Genomic DNA, 10,864 nt, shown 5'->3' with positions numbered 1-10,864 from the left:
TCTATTCCAGTTTGTTTACCAATCTGCATTTTTTATATATATTATTCAACTTTTTCTCTCAAAATATTTATTTTCAAACCTGTTGGGAAAGCCTTTGTGAGCCGAGAAGTGTGTCAGAACATCCAGAAAGCACAATGACTGCTTCCTGGCCTCCAGATTCATGCCATAGCTGCCTGGCCATTGCTCCATCCCCTAGGTTGGCCACCAAGGCTGCAGGGCTCCTGCCTGGACCTGGTCCAAACCAGCCAATCGGCAGCGGCCTGGGGGGTGGAGTAAAGGCCAGGTAAGGAGACTCCCACCAACACAGGCCATTCTGTCGACTCGGAGCATCACCCACCCAACCCTCCCTCTAATTGTAAGGTTGTTGCAGGCTAACCTTTTCCTTTGCAGGTTTGTGGGCACTGCTACGATCACACGATGGTTGCTGTTTTCCAGAGCCTGCTCTGCAGGTTTGTCTTCCCTGTAGCAATCATCACAACTTTGGCGGTTTTAGGCCTTGGGCAGAATCCTTTAGTCCATCAGCAGAATTGAGGGGTAGAGTGGTAACACACCCCTCACACTGCAACATTAGCAGGGCCCCATTAGAGGGGTTTATGTTGGAAGTCACTGACCAAGAGCACTCGGTGTATGGTCAAACTCCCAGAACTGGAGGAGTGGGGGGCCAGCTATGTAAGCACATGTTTTGCAGTGTCCCCCATAATTCCTGCCTGCCCCTGCTTAGCCACAGACCCCAATTGGAGGCTGAGAGGGAAACACGCCCAGCGCCTATGCCAAGGTTTCCTACATCTGAAATTAATAAAGTTTAACCCCATAACTACGCTGTGTTGTGTCTTATTTATCTGGGCCTGGCTGCCGTGGACGAGGGGTCTGCGCTTGGGCTCACAAAAGCCAATGAACAACCAAGTCCCAACATCCACAGCAGTTGTGGATCAGATCAGGTGGTATAAATATTCACAAAGATCGAGCAACTCAAGTATCCCTACTTACTACAAAACACCATGCACAGCAATGGTAATCCTTATGAGGACTCTTCTTAGTTCAACAGTGACCAATATCCTGCTCGAATATTTGTTCAAGCAAAATTTCTGTAGGTGTTGGTCAGTCACACCATCGGGGATTCCATGCAATATTTACCATCACATGTCAACAGTGCCCTTTTCCTGTCTGTGTTCACTAATCAAATGGACACAACCTGACATAAAAGTTGAGAACATTCAGAAACGAGTGGGAGAGAATGTTAGTCTCAGGGCACTCATCTTCTGACTTGAGAAGACATAATTTTCCAAGGGTGGGAGGAAACCTTCAAAAAGAGACTCCGGTAAATTTGATTCTGCTTGTTTGGGACTCAGCTAAGAACAAGGGTTCATCTCTCATTATACTAAACACATAGCATGCTGCTTGCCCTCCAACCTGCCACCTGGGGCATGTGCCCTCATTTGCATACTCCTTGATTTGGGCCTGATCACCATTTCAGCTTTGGATGGAAACGTCCCATGATGGAAATTTTGGATTTCCTGGTCTATGGGCCTCATTGTTTACCTTTTTTAAAAAATAAAAAATCTTTACACATCTGAGAACAGTGTTCCTTGTTAAAGTGGGCCATAGTACACGACAGCTTATGCCACGATGTGTTAGTCATTAAGATTTACTGGACTCATTTTCTTTCAATTTTTATTTTAAAAGTTTCAAAAAGAAAAAAAAAACAATTTTTACACCCCCCCCATGTTTACATCAAACCATCGTCCATATCAGTACCTCTATGGGGTTCCTTGAACCCCCAGGCTTCCCCCCATCCCTCCCTTAGCTTCCAAAATTTATCTTCCTTTTTAAACTGCATCTGAATACCATATTTTTTGCTCCATAAGACGCACCTAGTTTTTAGAGGGGGAATGCAAGAAAAAAAATATATTCTTTAAAGGGAGCACTGAGCAGAGCCTGTATGCATCTCAGGCTCTGCTCAGCGCTCCCTTTCATGAGGCGCGTGGAGCGTGTGTGCGGCACTTGCAGGCTTTTCCCTGAGGAGGGAGAAGGGCAGCCCGTCACTGATGGGCTGACCTTCTCCCTCCTCAGGGAAAAGCCCCCAAGAGCCTCACACACGCTCCGCGTGGCTCTTTAAAAGGAGCGTGGCTATTGGGGGCTTTTCCGGGAGGTGGGGGAAGGGACTGATGGGCTGCCCTCTGTCCCTTTCCCCACCTTCCGGAAGAGTCAGCAAGAGCCACATGCTCTTTAAAGAGCATGCAGAGCATGTGTGCGGCTCTTGGGGGCTTTTCCCTCAGGGAAAAGCCTGCAAGTGCCACACACACGCTCCAAGTGGCTCGTGAAAGGGAGCGCTGAGCAGAGCCTGGGATGCATACAGGTTCTGCTCAGTGCTCCCTTTGAAGAGCCGCATGGAGCGTGTTTGTGGCTCTTGGGTGGCTTTTCCCTAAGGAGGGAGAAGGGACTGACAGGCTGCCCTTCTCCCTCCTTGGAGAAAAGCCTGCAAGAGCCACACACATGCTCCATGAGGCTCTTTAAAGGGAGCACTGAGCAGAGCCTCCCGCCTGCATTCACACCATAAGACGCACACACATTTCCCCTTACTTTTTAATAAGGAAAAAGTGCGTCGTATCAAGCCAAAAATACTGTACATTGATTTAACTGCATCTAACTCAAATAAAAATGATTTCAAAAAGAAAGAAAGAAAGAAAGAAAGAAGAAAGAAAGAGAAAGATACTGGACTCATTTTCAAATACCTTTTTTTTTTTTAAAAAAAAAATCATTTTTATTTGATTTTACCAATGTAAATTAGTTACAATACCAAATACATATCCATAAAATGAGATTTCTCTGAATCTCGAGACTTCCTTCCATCCCCTCTATGGGTCCTATTGTCAACATTTCCAACTGCATATTATTTCATAGTCTATGTTTTGTATCTATCCATATTGTCTATTTTATTTGTTACATTACAAGTGGGATGAAAATCCTGCTAATGTTTTCATCTGCTTACAGTGGTCTCCTAAATAAATTATAAACTTTCCCCTTTCTTTCTTGAATTTCTTGTCTTCTTGGTCTCTGATTGTTCTGGTCAGTTTTGCCATTTCGGCATAGTCTAACAGCTTGGCTTGCCATTCTACTCTGGTAGGGATTCTTTCTTCTTTCCATCTCTGGGCTAGTAGCATCGGTGCTTCTGTTGCCACATACATAAAGAATCTTTTCTGCTCCTTTGGAATGTTGGTACCCATAATTCCTAAAAGAAAGGCTTCTGTTTGTTTTGGGTTTTTTTACAAAAGTTATTTTAAGCATTTTTTTCCCAATTCATTTTATATCATTTCCCAGAAAGTTTCCCAAAATGTTTCACCTATATGCACATCTCCCCTAAACTGCAGGCTGCAAACATTCTTTATATCTTTCATCCCTGTCTTTTTGAAGCCAAGCAGTGATGCTGCTAGGTTTGAGAGTGCCCTGGGCACCTGTCCCCACCCAAAACATTGCAACAATATTCTTCCCTGCCTTCAGGCCCTAATTGCTCTCACACAGCCCACAACATTTCTTATCAGGGTTCAAGTTAGTGAATGAATTCTATAAGGAGTAGCTGTCAAGTTTTCTTCCTTTTCCTTCCCCCCATTACTGGATTTTTTATAAAGGTGTTGTTGTTGTTGTTGTTGTTGTTTTTGGGGGGGGTTAAATGGGACAATGAAGCCCCAGACCATCCCCAAACTGACACCTTTCAATTTTGTAAATATCCCCATAAAAACCCACCACAGTTTGTTCAAGGTTGCATAGTATTTACCTTCCCTTGTGCAGCAAAACCTTTAAACAGTCATATAAAATCAGCCCTACATCGGATCAACACCATTCCAACTTTATTTTACTCAGGGAACAAATGGCTCCTGAAGGGCGGACTTGGGAAATGGGTAAAGACAGCCATAATCCCTGAAACCTGGGGTCATGTACTCAGCAGCCTCTTGCACAAGAGATAATCACTGGCATCCTGGTAAGTTGGGTGTCAGACAGGAAGTCATCCCATGGACAAAGCAAACCATCCAGGAATGGATTAGGTTCTCGGTGTGATTAGCTGACCAGGAAACCCAGGAACTTGTAGATATTTCCTTTGTATCACTTGATGCTCCCGCATGTATCACTGCCTTGTCATGGCAAAGGGGCTTGAATAACTCAGAGTAGCTATGAGCTATGCCATGCAGGGCCACCCAAGATGGGCAGGTAATAGTGGAGAGCTTTGACCAAACGTGATCCACCTGCAGTAGGAACTGGCAAGCCACTCCAGTATCCCTACCAAGAAAATTCCATGGACAAAGACAACAGGCATATTGAGAAGAGAAGACTCCCTGAAAAAGACCCTGATGTTGGGAAAGATTGAGAGCACAAGGAGAAGGGGACGACAGAGGATGAGATGGTTGGACAGTGGTCTCGAAGCTACGAACATGAGTTTGACCAAGCTGTGGGAGGCAGTGGAAGACAGGAGTGCCTGGCATGCTGTGGTCCATGGGGTCACGAAGAGTCGGACATGACTAAACAACAAATCACTTGATGCATGTGAGGTGGAAGGCAAGTGAGGGATAGGGCTAACCTGCCAAGAAAACCCTTCCCCGTTTGTGACATATGTATGATGTATCTATGATGTATGCATGATGCTTAACCAAAGGTGTTTATGGGGAAAAGATAAACTTATAAAAGAGGGAGCATCCCCTTGTTTGGGGTTTCTTCCTGCTTCTCCTATGTGATGGGTGGAAGTTCTGTTGCAACAATCTTTTGAATAAAGATCAGGCCTATAGGCTGCTGTTTTGCTCCTATATTCCTGGCTGGTGTCTTTGTTTGACAATCCAAGTGAGCCCAAGGATTTTCCTATAACATCCCCCAAGAAAGAAAGAAAGAAAGAAAGAAAGAAAGAAAGAAAGAAAGAAAGAAAGAAAGACTCACCCATGCTTCTTGCCAGGCTACGAGAAAGGTACCCTTTTATTTGAAACACCTTATGAAAGTTGTTGGGTTCGCTGCCTTCAGAACATCCCACACATATTATAAGATGATCTGAATAAAGGTTAGAAAAAGTGACATTTCCCTCCAGCAGCACAGCAATCTCTCCCCTGTGAAATGTTAAAATAAAACAATACATTTGGGGGGACAGATTCCTCAGGGCTCCAGACCCTTAGAAGTGGGCCAAGCAGCCTGGCCCTAGCTGCACTACTGGGGACAAGAGATTATATTAGCCCAAGTCGTTTGACATTTCAAAATACTCATTTTTCAAAAACATTTTGTCCTGCAGTATGGGAGACGGCTGTTCATCAAACAAAAGTTCAGAGCTGCCATGTAAGTAGCTCCACACTTTTTTTTTTATGTATGCTGATTAATTTATGGATTAAATCAAATAAATGTTGCAGCCCTGTAAATTATAAATAACATACCAAACAACAAAAATCACCAGTCTGTAGACCTTGGAATGGTAAGGGCAGCAAATGTTAAAAGTCATCTCTCTGCAAATTTCTGTAAGATGGAGAGGCGGTGTATCTAATCGAGTCAGCCCTGCCAAAAGCCAGAGATTGGCATGAAATAATATCCTTCTAAAATATAATAGCCAACTGTTTTTAATTTGACACACATCCCCGCCGAAACAAAATTCCAGAGCATGTAATAGCTGTCTAACTGCAGTTTTAGACCTGCAATTCCATACGTTACATTTTTCTTTCTCTCTATCTTTGATATTAAATCCTTCCTGTTAAAATAAAAAAGGGGGGGGGGAACAACCTCTTTTGTAGGGGATTTTAATGGTATTGAAAAATGTACTTCCAAGAAACTTCCAACCACAACAGTTACTATAATTAGGAAAAAGACAATTTAAGTGTGAAATTAATTACAGACTTGTTTTGAATTGACTTGTTTTGGTAGCAGTATCTCAGAGGTAGGGGAACTTTTTCAGCTAAGGGACCATGTTTCTATTGGAGAACCATTGTGAGTGTGGCCAGATACACCCTATCTCCTATCCAGGTAAGTAAGAGGTGTTATCATAGTTTGAGGACACATTTCAGACAGGTGAAATGAAAACACGGTGTGGTCTGGAGGGCACAACCTGGGTAGAGTCCCGATAGCTTGATAGAGAGGTCAAATGTTCCTTCCCCCTATTGCAGGCACATCCAACTCCCAAGAGACTGTGATCTACTCACATTATAAAAATACTGGCTGTGATCTACCCATTGTTATTGACAGGCAAAGTTGTTGAGCTTTTATTAGGGGTGGCAAAGTTATTTGGGGGGAGGGGGGAACCCTGGACGGTTAAGTCCAGTCAAAGGCGACTATGGGGTTGTGGCGCTCATCTCGCTTTCAGGCCGAGGGAGTCGGTGTTTGTCCACAGACAGCTTTCCGGGTCACATGGCCAGCATGACTAAACCGCTTCTGGTGTAATCTCTGACATGCTTTAATTAACTTCTGGAATGTTACATGCTACAAAGATTCTGATGAATTTATGAGAAGTTAAAGGATATATAAATATGCAGTCCATAAGGAAACGTAGGGCCCATACTGATAATAAATAATAAAGATTAAAATGTGTAATAATGATGATAATAATAATAATAATAATAATAATAATAATAATAATAATAGGCCTGTAAGGCCAGGTTTGCTAAGAATCTGACCCAGGAAGCCAGAAAGATTCTTCACCCTTGCTTCAGCTGAACCACCAGAAGTCCCTGCTGCTGTTGTTCTCTGTATGTGTGTGTTTTGACAAGGAGGGAACCACGACAGGCTGCAAATTGGGCAGGTTGAGGACCCTGTGAGATTGCCCCTTTCTTTTCTGACAAGGGATGCGGGGCGGGAATTTGCCATCTAAACCTTAGCATGGCAAGCTGCCATCCAAAGCCAATGCTATCCCTGCTCCTGATTAGTTTAAATTCCTTGAAAATATGTTTGCAACCAAATTGCTGGCGCAATTTTAACAGTAGCTGCACGAACGGCAACCCGTCTAATATAGAAATGAAGACGATCAGCATCTATCTCGATAAAGCAGAAAACATAAGCGGAATGCATAGATCTTCACTTGTGGCTCCTCGGGGGATATCTTAACTGCTGGGCACTGCAAAAGTGGGTCATTTTTCTTGAGATTTACCTTGCATAAAAAAGACTGGAGTCACTTCCTGCGTTTTCAGCCCATATTACTCAATTTCTACTCACAGCACATAATGTTCGCTTGTCAAGAAAAATCATCGCCAAGTAGTTCCAAGTATGTTTATAAGATTCTTTTATGGGCTGCCACTAATGGATGGATGTCATCAAGACGAACCATTTTGGCATAAATTCCCTTCCCCCAAACCCCTCTGTATTTGTGCTGTGCAATGATTTTTGCGGAGGTTTACACGAGATGTTTCTATTTTACAAGACATAAAGAAATTTACATATATAGTGGGCTTTTCTCTCTCTTCACCCCGCCCTCCAAAAGTGCCACATCATTAAGGGAAATTGCAACAGTCTATGCCCATTAGTTTAAAATGGTGTGTTTGTCCTTAACAAAAGCTGGTTCTGCACAATATTGCATTATATTGAGGTTTATGGGCTGATTATTTCAGAGATAGAAGGGATTTTTCTTGTTGTTTTGGTAAACTCTAGATTTTCTTTTTTCTTTTTCTCATGATTTTTTGCTGACCTTAATGGGCAAGTGAGTATTGCTTTGGAACAAAACCATACACATTTTTTTAAAAAACAGAGTTAAATTTTAGGGGAATGCAACATGCTGATTTGACCTAATATATGATTTTGAGCCCTGCCATCATATTATTTGAGTAGCCAATGCCCTGAATTTTAAAAGCTGACTTCATTCCGACTTTGAAATTTGACCTCCTGCCTCCTGGTGTTTCATCTTCACTGTAGGGATCCTAAAGGACATTAGTACTGAAGGCATACTTTCTGACAGGTAAACTTGCTCTGTAAGCCTGAAATAAGCCTCATAAAATGCAATCTGATAAATCAGAGGAGCTCTTTCCACAGTTCATATGCTTGGCAAATCAGTCACAATTGTTGTTGTTGTTTAGTCATTTAGTCGTGTCTGACTCTTCTTGACCTCATAGACCAGAGCACGCCAGGCACTCCTGTCTTCCACTGCCTCCCGCAGTTTGATCAGACTCATGCTGGTAGCTTCGAGAACACTGTCCAACCATCTCATCCTCTGTCGTCCCCTTTTCCTTGTGCCCCCCATCTTTCCCAACATCAGGGTCTTTTCCAAGGAGTCTTCTCTTCTCATAAGGTGGCCAAAGTTTTGGAGCCTCAGCTTCAAGATCTGTCCTTCCAGTGAGCACTCAGGGCTAATTTCCTTCAGAATGGATAGATCTGATCTTCTTGCAGTCCATGGGACTCTCAGGAGTCTCCTCCAGCACCAAAATTCAAAAGCATCAATTCTTCGGCGATCAGCCTTCTTTATGGTCCAGCTCTCACTTCCATACATCACTACTGGGAAAACCATAGCTTTAACTATACAGACCTTTGTCGGCAAGGTGATGTGTCTGCTTTTTAAGATACTGTCTAGGTTTGTCATTGCTTTTCTCCCAAGAAGCAGGCATCTTTTAATTTCATGGCTGCTGTCACCATCTGCAGTGATCATAACACTGCGAATCCCAGTGCTTTTCCCCCTTAAAAAATGTTTAGGGGTACTCCCATTTTGACTCAAGAAAACCACAATTTTATAGTTCAAATTGGGAAAAATAAATACAGTAAATGGACAAAAGTACAAAGACTCACAAAATGTTTAGGGGTATGCGCCCCCTGCGGACCCCCAGAAAAAAAGCACTGGCTAAACCTGAGCTGGACAGACTCTTGCTCAACCTGAATATTCCTAACCTGTACCTCACTCCTAAGAGACAACACCATTCCTTCTTATAGCTGATTTGCATTGTAAGAATACTTCTGTTGCTTGAAAACTTTGAAGCCAGTAACCTATTGCAAAAGAGGTTGCATCTGTTATAAAAAAGAAAAAAAGTTTAGTTCATTATAGTCACAGCTGACAATTCATGTGATGAGAGGTGCAATATATCCCTGATTGAAAACTGTGGCACTGTATAAAACCTAAGTTTGTGAAATATTCTTTCCTTTCCCTCTGGTCATTTCTTGTTTCAGACGATTCCATCTTCCATTTCTCCTTTCCCTTGAAATACTGCTTTGGGGCTGGGTTTGGGGGGGCATGGGGATGGGTGTGTGTGTTAGAATCCTAGAATTGTTTAGTTGGAAGGGACCCTGAGTGTTAGGAGTCCAGGTTCCCAGCTTGTTAACACAGTAAGCGTACGTAATTAAAAAGGAGGATTTATTGCAAAAAAACCAAGCAATTGTCTTCGGACGCCTCTAGCAAACCTCCGGCCCCCATCACTCAGTTGACCCTTCTGAGGAGTTCTTCCTGTGTCGACAGAAGAAATCGAACCTTCAACCTTTATGTTTCTTATTTTGCTTCCTGCCTAGCAGCCTTCCTATACCCCAATGCCTTGGACTTATTTGGTCAGCTGCAGCCCCTTTCTGTTCCGAAAAGCTGTCTCTGTAGCTTTCTGTGCCTGTTTGGGCTTCCAGGGAGCTTTGGCTGTGTTCCAGCCTTGTTTTATACAGTGGTACCTCGGGTTAAGAACTTAATTCATTCTGGGGGTCTGTTCTTAACCTGAAACTGTTCTTAACCTGAAGCACCACTTTAGCTAATGGGACCTCCTGCTACCACCGCTGGAGCACAATTTCTGTTCTTATCCTGAAGCAAAGTTCTTAACACGAGGTAATATTTCTGGGTTAGCGGAGTCTGTAACCCGAAGTGTATGTAACATGAGGTACCACTGTATTGGGTTTAACACATTTTATGTTACAAGGCGCATTCTAACCAATCATAGAAGCGTTGGTAGACAAACGTGCTAATGGCAAGTAAGCAACTGCTCTTTCAACTGTCAACTGTCAACGGTCAGTTCTTGCTTGGGATTATTATTGTGCTGTCCAGTCAGTTTGGTTCTTGTGTTCCTATGAGTGAGCTGCTGTCACTGACAAATGTTGAATAAACTTAGTTGAGGAACTTATACTGCCTTGGGCTTCTGACTTTTTCCGAACATTTAACAAGCCTGCTCTCCATTCCTCCCTTATCAGCCGGCCGTCCAAGGCCAGGAGGAGTCGACGCTGGCAGCTGTGGGCTCTCCTGTGCCGGCGTGAAAGCCCAGCCTCCCTGTTCCTGACTGCATTCTGCAGCTGGCTGCGAGATTACACTTGGAGCTGGTGTGTTCATGACACTATCATCTAGTCCAACCCACTGCAATGCAGGAATATGCAGTTTTCCCATATAGGGATCAAGCCTGTAACCTTGGCATTATCAGCACCAAACTCTAACCAACTGAGCTATGTGTTGCTGGTTTTCTCTCTCTCTCTTTTTGGTATCTTTATTCTAGGTCTTGTGATTTATGCAGAAATTGCTCCGTTTGGTTGTGTACTTTTAAATGTTTCATTTATTATTTACAACTACTTTTGTTATATTGCAGTTATTCCCCATACCCCCACCCCAATTGCAACCCGTCTTGAGCATGGTTTGAACTGTGGAAAGGTGGGCTACAAATACAATTATGTATGCATCTGTGTATTTATGCTTTCTCGGGTCCCTGACTGATCTGTTCCTCCTTTGTTCAGTCCTTCTGCCTCTCCGGACTCTTTCTAGAACTCGGATAGGGAACCTGTGGTTCTTGAGATGTTGTTGGCCCCCCAACAGCTTTCATCAGCCCCCCACAGCTTGGCCAATGATCTGGGATGAGGGGAACAGGCAATGGCAAGCAAAGGGGAATGGCTCAGTTAAATGAATGGTTGTTAGAGCTAGGTTCCCATGCAATCTGTGACAAACAGGCACCTGAGACAGAAGCAATTCCACAGTATAGGT

The sequence above is a fragment of the Podarcis cretensis genome (genome assembly GCF_951804945.1).
Source record: "Podarcis cretensis genome assembly, chromosome: 7".
Taxonomy (NCBI): Eukaryota; Metazoa; Chordata; class Lepidosauria; order Squamata; family Lacertidae; genus Podarcis; species Podarcis cretensis.
The sequence above is the reverse complement of the archived record's forward strand: the minus strand, read 5'-3'. Positions refer to the sequence as shown.